This window comes from Macrobrachium nipponense, chromosome 10 (genome assembly GCF_015104395.2).
Source record: "Macrobrachium nipponense isolate FS-2020 chromosome 10, ASM1510439v2, whole genome shotgun sequence".
In the NCBI taxonomy this organism is placed as follows: domain Eukaryota; kingdom Metazoa; phylum Arthropoda; class Malacostraca; order Decapoda; family Palaemonidae; genus Macrobrachium; species Macrobrachium nipponense.
The window spans coordinates 5,774,178-5,801,677 of record NC_087204.1 but is presented as its reverse complement, the minus strand read 5'-3'; positions in this window follow the sequence as shown (position 1 = coordinate 5,801,677).

The following is a 27,500-nucleotide window of genomic DNA, read 5'->3' as shown; positions in this document are numbered from 1 at the left end:
GGGATTCCTTTATCTATACTTTTCTTCGGGTTAAGCAGAGATTCAAAGTGAATTCTCTTTTAATTTTAAGACGTCAATCTAGCATGATTCTCCTAATAACTAAGAAGGCATTTTTGAAAAAAAAAAACAAAGCATATGAAGATTTTGTATTTATGTTTTATCCTGTTCTTATTTTTAATTTATTATAAAGGTTTTTAATTATGGTGTTGGTAAACAATGTGTGTATCTTGTACTACTTATACGCAATCGATGTGTAATCGTAATTTCAGCCTGGAAAATGTATATCAAGCTGATACGAAATGTTTGCACTAAATAAATGGATAAAAGGTCCATTGTAAATATGTTTATATATAACTATGTTGATTTATTGAAGTAGTTAGCGTGATCGTTAGCAATGCATGCTTCTGGTGGAATAGAAGTTTGTGTAAAATTGTTTAAAGTATATCATGAAAAGACTTATGCCTTTGAAATCTTCAATCTTCACCCTTTAAGAATTTTCGGCTCCCGTCCGTCCCAGTAAATCCTCCTCTGAGAGCCTCTGAAAGGGTGGTGTTTCCAGATTCCTTCCAGGCCACTTATCATTCCGCGAGTTCTCAAACACGCTCCTGGAATCTAGAAGAAAATGTCCAGGATTTTAGTTATAAAGATCTGACATGAAACAGGCCTAGCTTTGTAATGTAATGATTGAGAAATTTTAGCGGGAATTACTCCTGGAATCTGGAAGGATATTTCCGGGTTTTAGATATAAAGGTCTGGCATGAAGCAGGCCTGGAATTGGTAGTATAATGATTGGGAAATTATTGCTAGAAGTGTCTGACATAAAATAGGCCTGGCATTTGTAGTGTAATGATTGGGAAATTGGAGCAGGAATTATTCCTGGAATCTGGAAGGTTATTTCCAGATTTTAGTTGTTGGAAGTGTCTGACATGAAATAGGCCTGGAATTGGTAGTATAATGATTGGGAAATTATTGCAGGAATTATTGCTTACTCGGGGTGTAAGCCTACAAACTACTTTGTTGTAGTTGTTCTTCTTCTTGTTGCGGGGTAGGAAAGGTCTATGGCAAAGCCTAAAATGTCTGGAAAAGGTGTTTCGCGTTGAGTTAAAGACACAGGAATTTTATGGCAGGATATTTATGATTTATTTATTAGAATGAAACAGAACTGGTCTCAATGAAATGTAAAAAAGAGAAATATTTCGAACAAAGAAATATATCGGGTTGCAGTGAAATCCCTCTTTTATTCACTATTTTGCTCGTTCTAAATTAAGTTTGAGTTCAGGCGCGAACGTGGGGCAAAAATTATTTCAACAAATAGCAGAATTTGCTTCAGAGAATTTGGAAAAGAAATAGTTGGAAATGAAATGTTGAACAAATTCGTAAACTGGAAATTGGCAGGCTATGGAGATTACCTAGAAATGGTGACTGATGAAAATAGATTTTTATTAGAGAAAATATAGGATATTCATTCTAGACAAGTTTTCTCGTGGACTGAATTAATGAATTATCGTCCTTATATTTTAATTAGGAGTTATAATATTGCACATATTTTGCAAGAGGGTTTTCTGCCTTTCAATTAAATTGCAGGTCAAATCTGGACGAGCGGAGAAGCAATAAATGTGTTATGCAATAGGATATGAAATTTAGACCAAAGGAAGGACCTGCGAGGTCATTCAGCACTGAAGGGATTGAGACCAATGACAGAGTTGCTAGGCTTAGTTCGGCGTTTTGGTGAGTAAAGCAACTTCAGTTTTAGTGTCACATTGAAATTAGATCTGGGCTAGGGTGAAAAATGGTACTAATATAATTTTTAAAAAATTATTGAATAGACAGGATTACCATTGGCATGTATATATAATATATATATATATATCTATAGATTATATATATATATATATATATATATATATATAATAATATATATATACATACATACATATATATATATATTATATATATATATATATATACATATATATATATATACATGTATATAGATATACATATATATCATAAATATATATATATATATATATCTCTATACAGTAGCATAGATATACATATATATATATATATATATATATATATTATATAAAATATGATATATATATAATATATATCAAATAAAAGGAGCCATAAAAACACCAAAATATAGACGAAAAGTACTACATTTCTGAGACAGCTGTCTCCCTCTTCAGGTAGATGAATAAGAAAAGTTTACAGAAAAGGTGATATTTATACCAGAGTTCCATCCACAGGCAAGCCAATTTAGCGTTGGTTGAATTAAAACCTTGTCGATCGTATTTGAAATCCATGCTCCTTTTGAGATGCTTATTACCTGTCTCTCTTTATTAAGGCCAATTCCCTCATTTGACTCTTGTACCGGCAGTTGCTGCTATAAATTACACGTGACAAAATTCCAGTTTTATTCTATGATTATGTTCATTTATATGGTTGAAAATAGCTGTGTTCTGTTGTCCATACCTCTCTATGTTTTGGTGTTTTTATGGGCTCCTTTTATTAGATGAAAATTTTGTTGCAACAGAACATTTTTTACCAGTCATATATATATATATATATATATATTATATAATATATATATATATATATATATATATATATATATTGTATAATATATATAAAATATATAAGATACTGAACCATGAAAAGATGTACTATTAGTAATAATCAAGAATTATTATTATTATTTTTAGCTTCAGGAGCAGAGAAATTCATTAATTTTAAAATAACTAGTGAGATGGTATATGGTTAACATGAAATTGAATAGTATACATATATTAGTACGTTCTTTTTAATACGTTTTTAGCTGAAAACAACTGCTATCAAAAGTACATGACATGTTGGTTTTCCCAGCTACACTTTCTAAGCGATAGGAGCTTTAGAAGTCTGGCATTTTTGTTTATGTACCTGAATGTACCCGACTACCTGTTGGCAGTTGAAAAAACGCTCGGCAGAGGGCTAGGTAGTGCTCCCCACCTAAAATCAAGTGCCTAAACGAAGGAAGTTTGCTCCAGTAAATTACGAAACCTTAGAAAATATAGTTATAGTAGATTCACATCAGCCGTGCATCTGATGTCTAGGCCAGTCCCTTACGACACTCCTGATTGGCTGTTGATAAGCCAACCACAGGGCTGGGAACTCTCATCAGTCTCTCGAGAGAGTTCACATAGGAAGGATGTGTGTATGTTCCACCTCTCCTGAGGGATACGTCTTTCAAAAGTATCCCTCAGGAGAGGTGGAACATAGATCATACCTATGTGAACTCTCGAGAGAAACTGAGTGTCCAGCCCTGTGACTGCTTATCAACAGCCAATCAGGAGCGTCGTAAGGGGCTGGCCCAGACTTCAAATTGCACGGTTGAATCATCGGTTGCTTTTTCGAAGGATAAAAAAAGTTATGAAGGTGTAGGACTCAAAAATGATTTTTTTTTTTTTTTTTTTTTTTTTTTTTTGTTTTTGTCTTTTTGTTGAAAAAGATTAGCTTATAATCTCCATCAACGGTATCCTTCGTAAAGCGTATTTGACCAGGACTGGAAAATTGTATAAATGTAAATACAGACTACCTGATATGAATGGGTCACTTTATCTTCGGTTCCTCTATAAAACTTTGAGAAGGTTTAGTTCGCAATACGACCATCTTTCCTTTTTTGCATGAAATTGCTTGAAGCGTAAGAGTAAGAGACAGGTATTGATTGCTTGGAAAAAAATTATAATTCTCGTATCTAATTTTCCCTTGCTTTCTGGTCCGACGAACAAAATCATAAAATATACCTATTCTCATTTGACAGGAGGAGGATGCTTTTCCAGTAGACCTTTAATAATGCAATGTATCTCCTCATAGGCTGCAGATTATGTGTACACAAATGGATAATAACTGTATGTCCACTCCGCTGTAAGATTATAGCAGTAGACGATACAATACCCACTTCACCTTTGACCCTTCATAATTCAAGTTTTTGAATAGGCGTCCATCCATATACCGCGTCACGAATTCTATCTTATATGTAAGAGAAGTCAGTCTTAGAATAAACGCATCATTATCATTATTTCTGGTTTGGTAAGGCTTCTGTCCGATTCCCAAGGGTGGGGAGAGGGATTTGGGTGCCAAGACGGTCGGAAGGTCGAGTGAGTGTCTTTCAACTCATGATTGGCTAATTGCTTCTTAAAATAAAGCCCCAGCTCATTTTTTGTAATGTTTATTTATTTTTTTTTTTCAGTCTGCCAAAGGCGTGGGAGTTAAATTATTGTTTTACTATCATAGACTCACCCATGCAAGTCTTGATGCACTGTGTGTTTGTGTATGTGCTTGTGTGTATTTAAATGACAACACATTTTTCACACACTCCCATACAAAACTTTATGAATACGGATACTCACATATTGCTACTTACATCAGATAATATATAGGCTAATTATTAGGTAATTCGTCGACCATTCTCTCTCTCTCTCTCTCTCTCTCTCTCTCTCTCTCTCTCTCTCTCTCTCTCTCTCTCTCTCTCTCTCTGGGTGTGTGTTTGTGTGTGAGTGATCATTTTTATTTTAGAAATCTCCCCTAATTGCAATGTTTATAGAACTTTTGAGTAAATTCTTGTTAGGGTACGTTTGCTCATTAGCTGGGTTTCCTTGTTTGGAAAAGTAAAACATACTTTTTGAAGCGTATATACTTTATGTACATTTAAGTAATTTACATCAACATTCACCTAAATGAATATACCCAGATAATTATGTCTTTTTTATAGCTTAACCACTGATTTTTTTTTAAATATTGATTCCCAGTTGTAGTGAATTTTCAAAAAACGCCCAAGCAAATCTTTATGCAGATTGTACGGGCTGCTCTATGAGCAAGAGCCCGTGCTGGCATAAGGCAGCTCAATCAAAAGCAACTTTGCAGGAACATGATATTGGAAAAGTGCACTTTTGATGATATATAAGTGCAAATGATTCCATTTGGATGCACAAAGGAACCACTGGCACTGGAGATAGAGCCTTTGACACTCGCCTGGACCAAAAGTGTATCGTTTGCAGTCATTTGAATTAGTTTTGTTGCTAATGAATAAAAACACCAATCCGATTTCAAATGCATGGCGTTCCTCTGAGCTCACTGAAATAGGAAATTTCTCCTTGTTGGTCATTTCCATTTTCGGAATTAGTCTACCGTCATCGCGCCATCTGGCAACTCTTCCTCCTGATTAATTTTGCTGTCTGGCACAATTAGGTTCCGCAAAAATACATTGTTAAAGACTGTTTTGATAGCAGTTAAAGGTTATGCACTTATAAGACGATTAACGAGGATACTCAAGGATGAGAATTTGGTATTAATTCAATGAAAAGAGGTTGAAAAATAAGGAAGACTGATTTTCGCTCGTTATCAAATTCTTTACTAGACTCCAATTCATGTCATATATATATATATATATATATATATATATATATATATATATATATATATATATATATATATATATATATATATATATATATATATATATATTATACACCCATAGTTTCAATATACTCACACACATACACACACACACACACCACCACACCACACACACACACACACATATATATATTATATATATATATATATATATATATATATATATATATATATGTGTGTGTGTGTGTGTGTGTGTGTGTGTGTGTGTGTGTGTGTGTGTATTGAAACTATGGGTGTATAATACGTCGTACAACTAGGCGCCTGTATAATGACGGGAAATTATATTATACATCAGATTAACGTATATGTTAATAAAGCTTTATCAAATTTTATTATACCACATATTGTAGGTGTACTTAATTCGTGAAAAGTGGTTTGTGCAAGTGAATAAATCGAAACGTACGTCTTAAAAATCAATTTACGAAATCGTGAAAAATAAATAAATAAATAGAATTCGTGAAACGTTGTTTTTTGAAGGTGAATAAAATCAAAATTTTATGTATTAAATAATCAATTTTACAAAGTCGTAAAAATATATATATATAAAGAAAGAAATAAATATATGTATAAACAAATAAATAAATAAATAGATGAATGACTTTCGTGAAATGTTTTGTGAATGTGAATAAATCTAAATTTGTCTAAAATAAATTTACGAAATCGTTAAAAATAAAACAAAATAAATAAATACAATTATGTCTTAAAAATCATTTTACGAAATCGTATTAAACAAACAAACAAATAATTTGGATAATTTTATTTATAAATAAATAAAATTATCCAAACAAATAAAAAGAACATTGAATTTGTACCATAATTTTATAGAAAAGTATGACAAATCAATTAATTACATCCTGTATAATATTACAATCGTTACAAATATTACACGCGCTCATTGGTCATGTAATTCTCACCAACGTAAAGCCGTACTCCATTGAATGACAAGGGTCTCTCACGGGGGCTAAATAAAATGATTTATAATGAGTTTCCTGCCGTTGCAATTTAATGTTTATTACCCAGATTTGAGGTGTTGTTTCCCGAGCGGAAAATTTTGTAAGCTTCACCCGTTATTAATGACGTCATAACGTTTGCCTTGTAACTATGTTAAGCAATTTTACTATGAGGGGTAATTCAGGAAGAGACTCTCGGCTTCGTTGGCTCCCATGAAAATTAACATTACAACTAAAATGCAAGAGTGTATTATAATTCCCTTTGTTCTTTTCGTGAATTCCGACGTCGTCTCGATAAATAAATGTAGGAGTTGACCGAAAAATACTCTCTCTCTCTCTCTCTCTCTCTCTCTCTCTCTCTCTCTCTCTCTCTCTCGTACGAACTGAGGATAATCCGCATTTATCAAAGTGATGCCTTTTGCTCTGCCAAAGCTGAAGTCTCTCTCTCTCTCTCTCTCTCTCTCTCTCTCTCTCTCGTACAAAGGATAATTAAAATTTTTCAGTGATGCTCTTTGCTCTGGTCAACGCTGAAGTTCATTCTCTCTCTCTCTCTCTCTCTCTCTCTCTCTCTCTCTCTCTCCTATTCCCCAGGTCTCTTTTCCTGCCCATTTGAGAAAGATCTGTCAAAGCTGATGTTCATTCTTTCTCTCTCTCTCTCTCTCTCTCTCTCTCTCTCTCTCTCTCTCTCTCTCTCTCTACTCTATTCCCCAGGACTTTTCCTGCCCACTAGAGAAAGCTCTCAAAGGAGAAATAATCTACCAACATCTCAAGACTGAAAAAAAAAAAGGCAGGAACTCGGTATGGAAGTGTTCACGGTCTTAAATGAAAATGTCCTAAAATAAAGATAAACAAGAATAGGATTAGAAGTTTAGAAGTAAGACTATGATAATACGACCTGCATGTAATACTTTCTTGTGGAGCTTTGTTAACCCGATTAGAGCGGTTTGCATAACAGCCGAAATAATTAGGTTATACTTCAGGCACTACAGTATACTCCTCCTGCTATCTTAAGAGCTTTGAATTAGATTTTTAATCATAGGACTCTCTCTCTCTCTGATTTCATATTCTTTGCCACATATTTATGAGAAGTCTTGATTGTTATACACAAATATTTTAGGAAATATTTTATGAAGATTCATTGCAGATATTTGCGAGGGAGATTCGTTCATAGTCCTTTACTAATTACATTTTCATTTGGGTTCAATTAATGTCTCGAAACGACCAATTAGACGCAAATTAGCCAGGCTTTTGCAGTGTATATATATATACATATATATATATATATATATATATATATATATAGTATAATATATAAGATATATATATATATATTTGTATATATAGTATATATTAAAAATATTATATATATATATGATATATATATATGATGTATATATAGTATATAATATATATATTATATATATATATATATATATATATATGTATTATATATATATATATATGCTTAAAAATCACAGTAGATGCACGTGACTTCATAAATAAGCGAATACCACGGGAAATGATAGTCAGGAATCCAAGCGCTTTCGTCTTTATTCAGACATCGTCAAGGAGCTACTAAAGTACAATTGGAGAGGATAGCCTCAGGTACAAACAAGATCAGGAATACCAGATGGTTAATTATCAAAAGGGTAAAAATTAAAAGGGATAATCCAGGATTATCGGATATCACACGGTCACAAACTTAAACAGATTCTGACCCTAACCGAAATTACAAAGTATTTTTACAGTCCAAAACATGTAAAAACTGAATATATTAATTTTGTTGCTTATATTTATTTACAACTTTTTTCATTATGAAAGCATCAAGTTTAAATGAACCAAGACTTAAATTTAGAACATTTCTATTATTTGACTTGATAAAACAAGATTCAATGATATTCCTTTTAACTGTGTCATTACATGGGACTAAGGCTCTTGCTTGACTCCAGTTAATAGGATGGTCTAAATCTCTCATATGTACAAATAATGCATTCGATATTTGCCCAGTTCTCACAGAATATTGATGTTGCTTAAGACGCTGTGAATTTTTTTGTACAAAAGTTTGGCATGGCCATGGGTAATCCCTTATCTCCTGTCCTTAGCAATATTTACATGGATTTTTTTGAGACAAAACTCTTACCAAGAATTTTGCCCCAAAATGTTATTTGGTTTAGATACGTGGATGATATCTTCTGTATTTGGCCAGTTCACGAAAACCTCCAGGAATTCCTTAATAATCTCAATAATTTAGTCCCTTCTATAAAATTTACTGAAGAGGAAGAAAGAAATTGTAATTTGAATTTTCTAGATTTAACTGTCCATAGAAATGATAGAAATTTCACCTTTTCAGTCTTTCGAAAATCAACTAATATTGCCTCTTTTGTTCATTACTACTCCAATCACCATCAAAATGTTAAATTCTGTTTTTTCTGGGATGTTCCTAAGGGCTTTACGTGTCTGTAGCCCACAGTTTATTGACGCTGAAATTAAAACTATTTATGATATTGCATTGAAACTTAAATACCCAAGGACTTTTGTAGATATGGCATGGAAAAGAGCTAGAAAAACATTTTATTCAACTAATGACAAACTTGAATTTAGTAAGCATAACATTCTAAAATTACCCTATGATGAAAGGTTTTTAGATATTCCTAGAATTTTAACGCATTTTAACATAAATGTTGTTTTCAGTAATATTAATGTCAAGAGTTTAGTAATCAAAAATTCTCCTAAAGATCTTCCAGGCTGCATATATGAAATTCCTTGCAAAAAGTGTGATAAAGTCTATTACGGACAGACCGGTAAATCTCTTTCACAGCGTCGCAAGCAACATCAATATTCTGTGAGAACTGGGCAAATATCGAATGCATTATTCGTATATATGAGAGATTTAGACCATCCTATTAACTGGGGTCAAGCAAAAGACTTAGTCCTATGTAATGACACAGTTAAAAGGAATATAATTGAATCTTGTTTTATCAAGTCAAATAATAGAAATGTTCTAAATTTAAGTCTTGGTTTATTTAAACTTGATGCTTTCATAATGAAAAAAGTTGTAGATAAATATAAGCAACAAAATTAATATATTCAATTTTTACATGTTTTGGACTGTAAAGACACTTTGTAGTTTCGGTTAGGGTCAGAATCTGTTTAAGTTTGTGACCGTGTGATATCCGATAATCCTGGTTTATCCTTTTTAATTTTACATTTTGATAATTAACCATCTGGTATTCCTGATCTTGTTTTGTACCTGAGAGCTTCCTCTCCAATTGTACTTCATTAGCTCCTTGACAATGTCTGAGTAAAGACGAAAGCGCTTGGATTTCTGACTATCATTTTCCTGTGGTATTCGCTTATATATATATATATAATATATATATATATATATATATATATATATATATATATATATATATATATTATATATTTAAATATACAAATGAAAACAAACAATAACGATAAAAACCCAGATGTGAGAAAACCTCATTTTAGAAAGACGAATGTCAGAGAAAGGGTAACAGACAATAAGTTCAAAGACATCAAACATAAAGGGCAGAGAAAGAGGGGAATAAACAGTGAATGGAAAAGAATCTCTATGAAGAGTTTCCAAGATATGTTACGGTTGCATATACTGGGTCAAAGGGAACGAGAACGAGAGAGAGAGAGAGAGAGAGAGAGAGAGAGAGAGAGAGAGAGAGAGAGAGATTCCTCAAGAAATACATGTGTAATGAAAATGGAAGGTCATTGGCAATGCATTCTTAAAACCGTCTGAGTGGTGGAACCACCCGTCAGACATCCATCATATATTTCTGTGTCTGTCAGTATGTCGTGCGCGCGCGCATACACACACACGCATACATTAACACTTTTTCATATAAACTTATAAAGTAATTCTTTCTTTATCAATGATCTCTTAAGCAATCACTTGATTTTCAAATACAAAAATCAGATTATCAAGAAAATTTTAGAATTTAGTACTGCTGAACAATAAAGAAATTTGGTATCTGTTCATATTCACCTTAGTATCTTTTATTTCTAAATTACTCTGAAAGATTGAACATTCTGATGATGAATATACTCTTTAGTTTTATTTGAACATCTTCCAGTATCATTTAAAAGTTAAGTGTTCATATAATCACTCAAGTCATCCTGAATGCTTGTTGCATGATCAGCACACCAATAAAAACATGATTTCCCCGGAATTCAAAATTCTATATAGTTCTGGATCTTTCTTCAAAAAATATAATTCGATATCTTGATTATTATAGTTCGCCAGTCCACTAAAACTCAGTTTAGTAAATATAAAATAATTTGCCATCATACAGACCTAATCTCCTATTGGTAAGTACCTTTAACATTTATTTGATTCTTAGTACGATTGTAGCGAGCAACATATAATGTTATCATTGTATGCTAGTGTGGATGGTTGTATGTAAACCTGAAATCTGAAATATGTACCAGGTGCTAAATTCTACTTCATACAGCCACATTTAACATGGGTTCGTCTACTGACATATCAACAGGTTGAGAGTGTCTAAATAGTGTCTTAATTAAGGCGATTTCCCTTAGCTTGCTATTCATAGCGGGGAAACAGGTGAGAAGGTTATCTCTGGACCCTTTAAGATTCAGTCCTTTAAGTGGCAATTAGTCAACCTACTCACTCGTGACTTATAGATGGGCGTTCTTATTCTACATCATGTTCCACTGTTATTCAATACGAGAAAGAAACAACTGAGTTTGACTTCATATTACAATTCCCACGCTTTGGATTCATTAAAATATAATGAAATAGCTAACGGAAGACTTGTTGTGAACGAAATAAACCTTTTTTTAGAGAAAATGGTTCAAGCAATATCCAATCAAGAGGTAACTCATAGTTGTTTTCAGAAGAAAATAACCATAAATTATTTCTACACCTTCGATGAATTCACTTCGACTAGATTATTAAAATTAAATTAATTCCTTAATTTGTAGTATGTTAGGTAAAGTACAGGATGCGAAGAAATATTATTTGCAGGCCTTTTGTAAATACTCCTAAAAAGATGAGTACTAAAAAATGGGAAAAATATTTTTTTATTTTACTTAAACACCTCACACAGATTACCGATAGTGAACGGTATAGTTACTAATAACTTGGATCCAGCGTCTAATATCCTGTTTTGGTAAAAATATATATTTAATGAAACTATAAATACATTTTCGCAATAATGTACTTAAAAGAACAACATACAGACGAAAGAAGATACTTTACTTCTTGAAGTACATAAAAAAGTCAGTAACGAAATCACGTCGGCTTAAAATGCGTGTGCGTGTGTGTGTGTGTTTGTGTTTTCGCGTGTTAACATATTTAAACTCCCGCCTATCAAGAACCCCGTTACAGTGAACCCCAGGAGCAATTTAAATGCCCGGATCGGGTTCCGAAGATGCAGGTGTCCGCTGACTCCCGTAAATGAAAGGGAGGGTGTCAGGGGAAGGGGGAAGGGGGAGGGGGAGGGGGGGGGGGATTTAAACAGTTCGGCGGGAAGAATTTAAAGGTATTCATTCAAATTGAACTGAGCTATTTGATTCAACGGAGTTTAAATGCTCTCCCCCTTTTTTAAAGCTAGATGCGGTGTTGCCATTTTGGTATTAAGTGATGATATTTTATTAAAGTGTACTTTAAAGTATTTTTTAAAATATCTTAGAGAGATTTTATAGTTTGGAATAGTTGTTAAGCTTATGTTGTTGGAGTTAATATTGTTTAAAATAATATGATGAAAAGGTAACATATATGAGATATTTCATGTTTAAATGTACTAAGTGTCTCCTGGCGTGAATTAGATCATAAGAAATGTAATATCAAAGAAATCCCCCTCCTCTCTCTCTCTCTCTCTCTCTCTCTCGTGCGCACAAATGGGAATACTCTGTGTGAGAGAGAGAGAGAGAGAGAGAGTTTTATATATCAATTCAAGTTAAAGGTGTCTGGACTGACAGCGAGTAATATAATATATAATATTTATATATATATATATATATATATATATATATATATATATATATTATATATATATATATATATATATATATATATATATAAGGCAACCATGAAATTAACAGTGCCCGAAAATAAAAACAATAATTCCACTTCGTACCAACCAAATTCCCGACAATAGCGGAATTCTTTCCGCAAGGAATATTGGTTAGTTAAACAAAATTGAGTAAATTCCGTGGATGAGGGAGGTGAATATCGATGAATTCTCAATATGTAACAGTTTCATATATATAAGAGTTTCATACAGCGGCTTGCATTTTAAGTGTCATCTCCGTTCCATGGTCTCATGGCAGATGGAGCTTTCACGTATTTTAAGGAAGGATATGTCACTTGTCAATAAAAAAAAAAGAAAAAAAAATAAGCAAAAGGAATATTTTCAAAAAGCGTTCACATCTTTAGGGAGAGAAAATGTCCCATTTGTAAAAAAAAAAAAAAAAAAAAACAAACAAAAAAAAAAAAAAAGCAAAAGGAATATTTTCAAAGCTGATGGATATCATCTCTTCAGAGTCCTGAAGACCCCTATTCAATGAAGTTTGGCCATCCAGTGACAGAAAAAAAAAAAAAAAAAAAAAAAAAAAAAAAAAAAAAACAAGCAAAAAGATCAAATGTTGGTAACAAAAAGGAGGAATAATAACAATAATAATAAAACAACATTTGTTTAAAACTAAAGAACTAAGCCAAAGCCATCGTCACTTACCTTGAAGTTCATACTTCCCCTGCGGCCAGGAGGCTAACAAGGCGCGATCCTACCTCCAGCTTACTTGTGGCACGTCCTAAAATCTATGGTCAAATTGAACGCTGTTTCACCGACGAAAATTTAAATAAATACGTTATATTTTATTAGCAACCCTTTTTCTGTACTGTATAACATGCGCATTATTTATTTTTGGCATTTCTCACTCTAATAGATAAATCATAAATACACCAATATCCGCAAAAGTTCCTAAATTCTTATCTTTGAAACTCTCCGCCGGAAACACCATTTTTCAGACGGTTTTTAGGGTTCTTACCATAGACCTTTCCTATACACCCCGTCCCCTTCCAATGTAGGTGTGGATAAGTGTACTAAGGCCAACGAAGAAAAGGGTCAACTTAACGGAAACCCTACCTCACATCTCGCTCCCGGATAACTTAATCTAAAAATTGGTACAACCAACGATTTTAAAATGTAAAAATAATTCTAAATTTCAAAGCGTTTTATAGTAGTCAGCTGAGTGGATATTCTATTATAAAATTAACGTTAAATTTCACTGAGACTGAAATTTAATGACTAACGGATTCTATTCGCTCTATTTGTTCTAATGAAATTATTTCATATCTAAATTGCGTACAGCATGAGAAACGAAAAGGCGGTTAACAAAAATAAGCTTAATTTCAGGCGAGCCTAATAAATCAGAAATTTCCATCATAAATTAATAAGTCTTTTTTATTTGATTTTTCATTACTCACGTGACGCACACGTCCTTCACAATTCTGTTTAGTATTTGAACAATTTTATATATCCCGGGGGTTTTTCTTTTACAGAAATTAATTTTAATATGAACAACGTCTGCCTTTGTATTTTTTCTACTTCTTTCATTCTTCCTTTTCATTGTGTATACATTCCGCTCGTGTTTTATCTTCCAATATATAATCTCTTACCCTTCTTTTGTTGTACATATTGTCCTCTCTCTCCTCTTTGATTCCGTTCTTTTCACGTTTCCCGCCAGGAAGCCCAACATTTTATTTCCAACCATTATTCCATTTAGAAAGATTAAATTTCATCCAGGTCTCTCTCTCTCTCTCTCTCTCAAATTTCCCCTTTTCAACCATGTTTAACTTCTAAAATTCACGTTTGCCTGATCATATAATAACCTCCTCGTATGTTTATTTTGCAAGAACATCTTCTCTCTCTCTCTCTCTCTCTCTCTCTCGTTATTTTCAAATATATTTGTATCAAACTATGTTTGAGGTCAAGTGAGTGGGCTTCTGCCATAACCATTTCTTCAAGTTCCTTAGGAAAAATAGAAGCATTTTCTGAGCAGGAAAACTCTTCATGTTCCATTAGTCAAGAAAGAACCATGTTCGATCTTTTTATTAAAACAATATATTTGATAGAATATCAAGGATATTACTTTCGTTATGTTTGAATCAAATCTTGGCCCGGTGTAAAATATACTCATTATAAGCTGCATAAATAATATAAGTTAACACAATAGAGTTTATTTATAAACATAAAGGTAATTATTCTTTGTTTATTACCTTGATTTTCTAAGGATATAAACAAAGAATAATTCCCTTTACGTTCGTAAATAAACTCTGTTGTGATAACTAATATTATTTAAAAATATTGTATAATGAGTATGATTAACACAAAGCCAAGATTTGATTCAAACATAAATAACGAAACTGACATTTAATTTTTGGTTATTAATTCATAGGAAATGAAGACGATATTTTTCTTTTAGTAAATATTCCACTTTCTTTTGTTTATAGGCTTTTTGTAAATGTTCTTCTTTCTTTTGTTTATAATATTTTTGTAAATGTTCCTCTTTCTTTTATTTATAGGCTTTTTGTAATTGTTCTTCTTTCCTTTGTTTATAATATTTTTGTAAATGTTCCTCTTTCTTTTGTTTATAGGCTTTTTGGAAATGCTCCTCTTTTTTTTGTTTATAGGCTTTGTGTAAATGTTCCTCTTTCTTTTGTTTATAGGTTCTTTGTATATGCTCCTCTTTCTTTTGTTTATAGGCTTTTGTGACGTCATCGAAAGAAACCAGATGGCTAAATTTCCTTCCAACCGACGACCCCAACATTCCAACTGAAGCAACAGCAGCAAATGAAGGCAACTAACGAGAAGCATCAAATCCTCTTCTTCGAATCCTCTTCGACCACCACCAGCGGCTGTTCTGGAAATTCCCTTAAGTTACCAACAGCTTCTGGATCCAACCCCTTCCGGTTGGATCTGGCTGAGGCCATTCCAGAGGGGTATCCAGAGCTGATAACCGGATTTGCATTCCTAATGCCCCGGGCCTCGCAAGCACTTGCAGATGCAGGGACACCAGAGGCGATTCCCGAGGGGCCGACCGCGATACCGATAGCAAGAAGAGGTCAACATAGCAGCCCCAAGGATTTTTCATGGCATTTTGGCAGTCCTGGAATGGCGTCATTATTATTCCAGTTTCATGGAAGCGGAAACGTTTTGGCTGGATATCAGTACTAACAACTTTCGATTTCTGAAAGAAATAAAACCTTCCAGGAAAAATAAAGGGTTTTTGTAGTCGACGGCAACCATTTTCATGAGTACAACAAAAGAAGGAATTGAGAGAGAGAGAGAGAGACAGAGAGAGAGAGAGAGAGGAGAGAAGAGAGAGAGAGAGAGGCTTAATGCAACGCACGTTTTTACAGATTAAATATGCGCATGCATGCATATATATATATATATATATATATATATATATATATATATATATATATATATATATATAATATATAGTAATATAAAGACTGATTGATATATGAGATGTATGAGACATTGTTGTATGTCGTGCCTTGACATTCCTTAGAAATTGGAGTCATCATTTAGCTTCCATGGAGACAGAGAGTCCGAGCGACAGTTTAGGAATGCTGATGTGTCTAGTTGGATGGTGTGACATTAAAATCCTTACCTAAGCAGGTCAATGATCGTCCTGTAGGTATGGGCGTTCGTCAAAGGTGACTTTGACACCAGTATAAAGTAGTTATGGGGCGTGGATGAAGGGTGTGAATTGGTGTGTCCGTGTGAGCCTCTTTCATTCATAATTACAGGTAATTAGCCAGAACGATGGAGACGGTTATGAGGAGAAAAGGCATATACCGGGATGGCTCTGCAATGTTTCCTTATTAAGTGCTTGGAGATTCTGGCTGGTAATGGGTAAGAATTACTGAGCTTTAGCCAAAGGTGTGGCTTGACTGTATTTTTTATACTTTGTAAAGGTGTTCTATTTCATTTAATCTTTTGACTTTGTCTTTACAATTGTGTGTGGTCATTAGTGTGTTCCTCCTGTCTTTTAACAGGCAGATCTAGTGGAGGGAACTATGTTCTGGAGAGGAGTGGGATCATTCATTTGGATAATTGGTGATGACTAATTACTTTATAGACTGTTAATTACCGGAGGGTTATCTGAGTATGTAAATTTTGAGTTATCATTCCATTTAATTATCCTGTAAAAATCTGAGTTATTCAATTAATGCTTTGCTTTGAATAAATATCTATTTTTGTAATGCACGACTCTGATTTAATGACCTAATGAAATGGAGGGGAGGTTGCCGAGAGAGAGAGAGAAGCGGTTGCCAGACGAGAGAGAGAGAAAGTGTTACCAAAAACCTAGTTTGCCTGCCGCTTTTGGCTTAACGCTTACCAATATGAAAATACGAGAAATTATCTCGTATCATATATATATATATATCCTATATCAATTCAAGCTACAAATGTCCTTTAATATCTAAATTCACTTTACCTCCCAAATGATATATTTTCATATATGTACCGAAGGGGAATTTTTTAATTGATAATAATTTCGTCCCCCCATGGGATCGAACCACCGTCCAAGTGGACGGGGACGAAATCAGGACAGTCAGTGACGCTATCCAATTTCGTCCCCGTCCACTTGGACGGTGGTTCGATCCCATGGGGGGACGAAATTATTATCAATTAAAAAATTCCCCTTCGGTACATATAGAAAATATATCATTTGGGAGGTAAAGTGAATTTAGATATTAAAGGACATTTGTAGCTTGAATTGATATATAAATGGATCACGGTTCGATGTGATAATTATTCATATATATATCTATATATATATATATATATATATATATATATATATATATATATATATATATATATATATATATATATATAAGTGGAATAATTAAAGATTACTCTTAGTTACTTCTTTCGTTTCTATGTCCTCTTGCTTTGATGCGGTATAAGCAAAGGCGACCGTGTGGGGGGGGGGTGTTTTTAAAAAAGCATGCCATTTCACATTACTTGATTGACTAAAGCGAATAACTTTTTTTTTTTTTCTTTTTTTTTTTATAGTTTTCAAAAGTTATTCTCAGAATTATAAAACAAACAAAATGGTTTCCTTGAAATTAAAATAAATTATTCTCCTTGAAATTAACATAAATTGATTCTCCTTTTCGTAACGAGTGAACGAATATTTTATTTCCCCTTCTGTTATATTTCACCCAAAGATAAAAGGATTCTTGAATTCCCCTCTTTCCCTCAGCCAGAGGTATTACGTAATTGATAAAATTCTATTTCATTTTGGAAGCGGGTAGTGTGAGGGGATAAAGGTATCGGGTAAAGAGACAATGAATGTTAAAATTGCAAGGTTAAACAGACTGGCAGCGTGATAGATATGAAAGAGAGAAACATAAATAGACATAGATATAGATAGGTAGTTCAGTTCAGTTCATCATTATTTCATATCTCAGATACATATTCTTGATACACAGTCAAAAGGAAGCATGTAAAAGCCACGCAAGATAGATAGATAGATAGATAGATAGATAGATAGATAGATAGGTAGGTAGATAGATAGATAGATCATTTAGAATTTTCTTTGCAACAAACAGTATTTCTTATAGATCCAAAAGCTATAATTCTCAATATCTCCATGAATTTCAATAGAGAATTCATGGTCCCCTTTAATCTGAGGGTATCAAATGTAATCAGTACTCGAAATATAGCTTCGTGATTTCAGTCAGTTTCTATCCATCATAGGAACAGTGCTGACATTGAACACAAAATTATTTGTATTTCAGATCGTCTGTCTACCAATCTATCTGATATGGAAGACGAAGTGAAATGAACTATTTATCTATCTTTGTCTGTTTATGTATAGTATGTATTTCTCTTTGTATCTATCCGTTGTCAGTCTGTTTAATCCCTTTATCTTTGGGTGATATTCGACAGAAGGGCAAATAATAGAGAAGATAAATAAATGAATATAAAGGAAAGTGGCCAGTAGAAGCAAGAATCAAATAAGTCAAAGAATAAACGGATAGGCCAAGGGTAGCAAGAGACCCTTGCAACGGTGACCAGGACATCGAGGCCAGAATAACCAAGCTAAAATGAGTCAGAGAATTGTGGTCAGAGTCCTTTGTGGGGACAGCTACTCTTAATTAGGTCGTAGTCTCGAGCACTTCAGCCTTCCTCGCAATATATTACAATTCAGAGTGTCTTTATTAACAAGGAAAACCACTTTATGTGATCGCGTGTCTAAGGTAGGTAGCTGATAAGAGAGAGAGAGAGTGGGAAGAGCTCTTGTGGAAAGAGAAACGTCAGGAAAAAGAATGAGTGAATATTTTTTTCCAGATAGTATTGAAGTAGGCACTACAAATAGCTGAAAGATAAAGCGAGGTAGATTCTTGGAAATGTATTCATGATATACTACTTTTAATGGAACGGGAAAGAAAAGATCAGGACTTAAGCTTAGCTTTCAAAAAATAGGGACAAGAGGTACTCAGAATTGAAACTGTGTATTTTAAAAGTTACGTGAATATCACGGAAGTTTAAACTTTATTTTATGAGAGGAAATATGCTTTAAAGTCCATATTTTTTATTATATAAAGACACACGACACGAAGGAAAACAGATGATTCAAATTTCCACAACCCAACTTTTTATTTATTATATAAATAAACAAGACAGCAATGTAAAGCAGATGATACAAATATCCACAACGCTTGAAATGTCCACAATCCTCACTGTTCCTAAAAACGTCATCTCTCTCCCTATGGTTCCTTCAAAAACGGCCAACTCACCCACTTGACAGACGCCCCCCTCCCCATGAGACTTCTTCTGCATTCGGTACCACCTTCACTCTATCGCGTCCTGACGATAATTTTGCCTGACATGGAGTTCCAACACTTCATAACAAGTCACCTGGAGCAGAAACTTAGGGAGACAGCTGCAAGTCGAAAGTTGCGACTTGGAATAATAACAACAGGAGACGCCGGGGAGGGAAAGACTTCAGGCATTTTTTCTTTGGGTCACTCATCACTTTGCATCCTCACATCTGTCGCTTTTTGATAAATGTGCTACATAACAGCTAGACACCGACTTTCTTCATTATCATATTTAATAATTATCGACTTTATTCAGTCTTGATATATAGTGAACATTTCCTCATTCGTCGCTTTGATTCTCAGGCGCTGTTACACCTGAATGCCTGGCTATCTAATGCAATCACTTTTAAGGCTGCAAATGGCTTATGATGGTTTTAAAAAAATTGAATGGAACCAGCCAAAAATGGCATCGCATGGTGACACCGTTTCTCGAGAACATGAAATTTATTTTTCTTACTTAACTTACTTAACTTAATCCTCTGGCACCCACGGGATGCATAATAGGGCCTCAATGAGTTCTACGCCATATGTCTCTTTCCTGTGCCATCTCTCTGAGCTCAACCCAATTCTCTGATCGTATGTATGTTAAAGACAAAGAAAAGAACGTGCTTTTTTTCATGATCCAGCTATACCTGAATTCTAATCCTGAAGTTATTAATGCTAATTCTCGTCATTTCTGATATCACAAGTTCATTCATTCTCCTTCAACCAAACCTTTAGCTATGATTCCCTGCATACGACATTTTCTCATTCGTGTTAAGAGCATGAAGTTAATGGTAGAGAAAAGAACATTCTTTTTTTCATGATCCAGCTATATCTGAATTCTAATCTTGAAAGTTATTAATGCTAATTCTCATCATGTCTGAAATCCAACGTACATTCATTCTCCTCCAACCAAGCCTTTAAGCTATGATTCTCTGTGCAAGTCATTTCCCTCTTTCCTTTCACTGCAAGTTGTTCCCTCCTTCTCCTTCTTCCTCCTCCCGCGAATAAGTGAAGTATATATATATATATATATATATATATATATATATATATATATATATATATATATATATATATATATATATAAATATATATATATATATATATATATATATATATATATATAAATAATATATATATATATATATATATATATATATATATATATATATATATATATTATATATATATATATATATACACGAGAGAAATCTTTCGTAATATTCAACCGAAAGTTATTACAAATTGCTGTTTTGTATGCTTGGTTAGGAAAGCGCATTGCGGGGCCTTTCCGCTCTGGAGCGTCGCGGGTTATGTATGACTTTCATTCGCTTTTATTTTTTATTTACTTTGTATTTAATGTAAATGCTAACTTTTTCTTAAAGTGTTCAGCTGTTAATAAACGTGCATTATGTGTGAGCGTCCTAATCTTAACCCTTTCTTTAATTTAACGTCCATACGTATTGCTATAGTAGATTCACATCAACCGTGCATTTGATGTCTAGGCCAGTCCCTTACGACGCTCCTGATTGGCTGTTGATAAGCCAGTCGCAGGGCTGGAAACTCTCAGTTTCTCTCGAGATTTCACAGGGGTAGGTTCTGTGTTCCACCATTCTGAGGAATACGTCATTAAGGAGAGGTGGAACATACATCCTGCCTATGTGAACTCTCGAGAGAGACCGAAAGTTTCTAGCCCTGTGATTGGCTTATCAACAGCCAATCACGAGCGTCATAAGGGACTGGCCTAGACATCAAACGCATGGTTTGATGTGAATTTACTATTTTACTATTGATCAGTTGATGTGAATTTACTATTTTACTATGATCAGTATTTGCCAACTTCGATGGCAAAATACTGATCACAGCCAGCAAGAGATATGTGCATGTTTTTTAGATGTTTTCAAACAAATGCGAACCATTTGTGTTGACGGTGCCAAAAAACTAGAGGAAGAAATAACAATGTTTGTATGATTATTACCCTAAACAATTTCTGAGCATATTTATCATAGTTTTTTATCCTGCCGATTTAGATAAACGTGTTCCATACAATAAATGTTCTAAATATCAACTATTTTATCTAGTAGTATCCAGAAACTATAGATGTATACTGACATGAAAATCAGATTTTAGTGGAAAATCATTTAACTTGTGCAAATAAGACACCGATAAGGAACGTGAATCTCTTTAAATATAAATAATAATAATAATAATAATAATAATAATAATAATAATAATAATAAAATAATAATAATAATTAGATAAATTTTATTTCAGCTCATGGCCATATACATGGAATATAAAAGGTATTGACAATATCATACACAATCTAGATACACGAGATAACACGATAAAAGATAAATCGGGAATATCCACACAGTTGCTAAAGAAGTAAAAAATACAGTATTTATAATAATGATAATTATTTCTATTTTGCTTCAATCTTTTTTTTTAAATGTTTCATTTTTTCCTTTACAAAATTTATATTGTTGACTGTACATGAAATGATTGCCTCTGGCCGACTTCATTAAAAAATAATTTACCTTGGCTAATCCAAAATATGGGGGAACACACTTGTTTACATTATTAAAACTCATTATGTTCTTGATTAAAGTTGAGCCAGGGGTAGAAAGTTTGGAAAGAGCGGGGATAAGGCACTTATAATTCGTAATCAACTAAACGAAACAAAACTCGTAATAAATTTGAAATTACTCTAAAATTAAGGGTTTATATCAAATGGTTCATCCATTTTTTTTATGAGAACACGACGCAAACTTTGCTCTCTCTCTCTCTCTCTCTCTCTCTCTCTCTCTCTCTCTCTCTCTCTCTCTCTCATTAAATGACCCCTGCACGAAAATCGAACAAGACTGGAAGTGACTGTTGGCCGAGGCAGTATTTGGTACCGAGTTATTAGAAGACTTTTATGAATAGCAGAGAGAGAGAGAGAGAGAGAGAGAGAGAGAGAGAGAGAGAGAGAGAGAGAGAGAGAGAGAGAGACTAGACGTGTGTGCTCATAGCACCGTTATATGCAGGGCGTTCAATTTCCCACGATATTTATGAGATATCTTCCGAAGCTATTAATTATTGGCACTGACACGATTTCACGCGTTTCTGATGCTTTTAACGAAGCTCCTACAGTTGTCCACGTCCTCTTCTTCCACATGATGCTCTCTTTTCGTCTGTGACCTACCTCAATCCCCCCCAACCCCCTTTCCCTAACCATCAATTTTCGGAATAATTCTCTTCACGGACATTCATTCTTATTTTCATCTTTGAAGGTATTACGAATTCTCAACTCATCAAAATCATCCAGTGGCGAGTCTAACCCTATTTAGGAAGTCTGTCTTCCACATAAAAATTCATCGTACTAAAACATTTCGAAGTGGTTTTCCTTAATATTTCTATAAAAATGCAACCACGCTGCAAACATTTTAAAGTTGCAAAAGCCTGCAAATGAAGTCAGCCACTGTCCATTCAATTTGCAATATAATCCGTTTACAGAGCTTTACTGCATTTTCTGACAAACATGAGAGCATCATACTGTAGAAATATTTTTATGTTTTAAAAGCAACCCTTTCAAGTATGTAGCGTTTTCCTTATGCAATATTTTTTTTAGCGTTTTCCTTGTGCAATACTTTTTTAACACAAGGATTATATAAAATGATTTGCTAGATAATACTTTTGTTATCCATTATTTTTCTTTTTTTCAACATACTTTCAACATAACAACGAGGTAATAGAAATGACAGTTTTGTCATTTTATGTAAATTGCTTACTCATTTGCAAAGTATCCTGTGGCACTAAGACCTCCATCATGCATATTCAACATCATATGAAAATAAAATATAGTTTTCCCGTCACTTTATATATATATATATATATATATCTATTATATATATATATTATATATATATATATATATATATGTGATTTTTTTTCGTACTCAGAGAGGACTCTATATACAAACCGTTACTGTATTTGAATACTGTGAGATTTCTTTTATGTTTTGTTTTTTTAGAAGATAAACCTGGTACACAAACAACCCTCTTCACTCATAATACTGTATATAATATATATATATATATATATATATATATATATATATATATATATATATATATATATATATGTGTGTGTGTGTGTGTGTGTTGTGTGTGTGTGTGTGTAATCATTCATTCCTAAAACGAAAAGTAAGACCCAATAGCGCCAATACGTCTACTCTCACATGAATGACGAAGCAAATAAACCACCATCGTCAAATGATCACGCATCACGTCAAGGTTTGTATTACGAAGAGATGTCTCGAGGACTGAAACTATAACATAATTTATAAATACCATTACCGTTTTCAGGCACAAACTCATACCAGTGTCTCGAGGCATTTGAAGTTGTGTAGCGCGTGAGATGATTTTGGCCTTTATCTGTACAACCATTGTCAAAACATTATGTTTAAGTTATTAATTTCAATGTTTCATTCAATTCATTAAGACCCGGTCACGGCGGTTACAGATACGCTATGTGGGGACGAAAATTAATATCTTTCTTTCTAACGCGGGAATGAAAAAGGGTAATTTGCAATGAGTCATAACGGAGATTAATTGGGGATAACAGTTTCGATCAATGAAAGTAAATATCAACAACGACAAGAGTGCAAAATTATTCCTGGAAGAAGCCAATATCAATCAGCAATCTATTCCCGATCGGAGCATCGGCTGAATTTGTGAAGCTAAGAGAGGTTGGGGGATGTGGGGGGAGGCGGTGGTTTATTTCGTTTGGTGACATATAAATTTGATTTTCGCTTTCCGCTAATATCAACCCTTCCCCTGTTAAATAGCAAACAAAGCCCAGAATGAAATGAAATGAAAACGGAACTGTTTTTTATGGGTGAATATAATATATTATATTCCTGAAAGGGAACTTGATAGTGTACGATTGATAACTATTATTATCGGTTTCAGAATTGTCAAAAACAAGTCTTCAAAATACCTGTATGTAGACTGATTTAAGCAAACATCACGAAGGTGATGAAATGAGCATTCTTCTTACAACATTTATGCTCAAGAACAGGGCTTCATGGCTGGCTCTCTCTCTCTCTCTCTCTCTCTCTCTCTCTCTCTCTCTCTGTCTTCCTTGTTACCTTGGTGATGAGGCTTCCGGCCAATTCTCAGGGATTTTGGGGTCCGCCCGAGTGCATTTTGCATGGCAAAGAAGCAATTGCTGCTTTGCCAGACCACCTCATTTACAATTTCTCAAAGTTTTAGTTCTATTTTACTTATTTATTTATTCTTTCTTGTTTATTTATTTATTTATTCAATTATTTATTATTTATTTGCTGTAACGGGTAAAACTGCGTTGCTAGCAATCGTAAAACATAACAACGTTACTTACTGTGGTAGATTTACATCACCCGTGCCATATAATGTCGGGCCCGTCCTTACGACGCTCCTGATTGGCTGTTGATAAGCCAATCACAGGGCTGGAAACTCTGTCTCTTGAGAGAGGTTCACAATAGACAGGATGTATTGTTCCACCTCTCCTGAGGGATAACGTCTGGTGATCAGAAATTCATTTCTCGATATAATGTGGTTCGGATCCCACAATAAGCTGTAGGTCCCGTTGCTAGGTGACCAATTGGTTCCTAGCCAAGGAAAAATACCTAACCTTCCGGTTTTCGCCAGCCCTAGGAGAGCTGTTAACCAGCTCAGTGGTCTGGTTAAACTAAGATATACTTAACTTTTACATACATGTATATGTGGATTTGGTTATGTCATTTCTAAACGGCGTTATTGTTTTTCGGAAATATATTTCTACAAAATTACTTTCCTGCTGAATTTTCAAATCTAATTAAGAAACTTGAAGGTAAAAAACTCACCGGAGAATCACCATAAACGTAAACCTGGAAACTTTAAAATTTACCATACACTAAACCCAATGTTATTCAGCTTTGAAGGGAGATGGTCTCATACTTTAGATAAACAGACGCTTGGGATGTGTCGTCGTTACGTTTGTTTGCTAATATGGACCAGAGTATTCCCATGGTAGACATCAAATGAAACGGGGGACGCTCCTACTATACCCAGTAAGCTGTGTCAAGCGCGTATTACCTAATTTGCATAAAGTTCCACTTTTCATACTAATTAAATGATGGGTTAAAAAGCTCTGTCAGAATTAATAAATACAAAACAAATGATATTTAAAACTCGATGCATCGCGGTGTAATTGAAATGCCCGCCACCCCGCCCCACCCCCCTCCACACACCCCCTCCACCCCCCCTACATCCCCCGCCCCACCCTTCCCGTTCCACCCCATATTTCTGAAGGTCAAAGCGCCTCTAGATTAACGTGGCTTCCGAAACCACGTACTCAACTACTATCATCATAAATCTTTTACGCTGTAAACGACAAAAGAGAGTACTCGATAAACTAGTTTTCATTTTTAATATGACATTCGAAGACCATATTCACTATCCTGTATGCATTACTTAATTAAGGTTCTTTGCAGCGTGACTTCGGCCCCTGGCTGCAACTCTTTCATTCCTTTTACTGTACCGCTTTCATATTATCTTTCCTCCATCTTACTTTCAACCTTTTACTGTCTATTTCCGCTTCAGAGCTGAATGACCTCATAGGCCCCAGTGCTTGGCCTCTGGCCTGAATTCTATATTCAATTCAGTTCAACACTGTACCTATTCTAGGAAATGAGTAGCATCTTCTTCCAATTCCAGCCTGGGTCAGGATTCCCATCTTCCACTCTTAGATTTTTGTTATTTCGATGCTGACAATTCCCAGTGTGAGCTAGAATATATTTATGGAGCTGGAAAACTCCACATTTTTATTTGAGATTAAGCCAATCTGCATAACCTTCCTAGCCGTTTTCAACCTTTAGAAATACACACACAAAACAGATATATATATATATATATATATATATATATATATATATATATATATCTATATATATATATATATACATATGGGTAATCTAGTAAAACATAGATTATTAAGCGCAGTTATGTGGATGGGTTTTGTCAGTCCAGATTATACGAATCACACCAAACATCAATGGTGATTACAATACGTTCAGGTTTGTTTTTATATTATACGTGCCAAATCATATCTTTTGCTGTTTCAAAATATTCACGCATTTAGATTATGCATTGTTTCATGTTAGCAGGCTTAAAACGATAAATACTTAGCCTTTACAAGCGCACATCGAGTTACATGTAATGATCAAGTGTTTTGCATGTAGGAAAAAAAATCGCATACTGTTTTGTCGTTTTATGCTTGTTTTTAGAATTAGATAACGAGAAAAACAGATTTTTTTAAAAGTATAGAATTTCTATATTTACAAAGATTGAATGTGCAAAATAGGAATATAAAATCCCTCAAAAACTTTTCATCAAACTATTAGTGAGTTGGTAGTAGTCGATAGGTATGACAAAGGAGGTGAATCTTAAGTAAAGTGATGAATTGGGAAAGTAAACAAAAGGATTTTAGGAATTCTAAAGTAGGTGATGATGGAAAGTTTCTTTTTTTTGAGAGGAATCTAAAGTTTTAGGGTGATGAATTGGGAAAGTAAAAGGTTTTTTAGAGGAATCTAAAAGTAAGGTGATGAATTGGAAAGTAAAAGGAGAGGAATCTAAAGTCAGGGTGAATTGGAATTGGAAAGTAAACAAAAATGTGATGACTTGGGAAAAGTAAAAGGAGGAGGAATCAAAGTAAGGTGATGGAATTGGAAAGTAAAAGGAGAGGAAATCGTAAAGGTAATTGTGATGAACTTTGAAATTGTAAAAACTGCTCTAGATTACCAACAGGAAAAGTAAAAACCTCTACGCCATTCGAAAATTTCCAGAGAACTCAAAAGACAAGATCCTTCGCTCTTACTATGTAAAAAAGCCTAAAAAAAACTGCCTCAAAAAACTGCCTCAAAAAAACTGCTTGAAAAAAAAGGCCTGATAAAAAAATTGCCTGAAAAAAACTGCCTGAAAAAAACTGCCTGAAAAAAAACTGCCTGAAAAAAACTGCCTGAAAAAAAAAACTGCCGAAAAAAAACCTACTGCCTGGATAAACAACTGCCTGAAAAAAAGTCAGAAAAAAATGCCTGAAAAAAATGTCTAAAAACTGCCTGTAAAAAAATGCCTGAAAGAAATGCCTAAATAAAGAAAAGACTGCCTGGAAAAAAAAAAAAACAAAAAAAAAAAAAA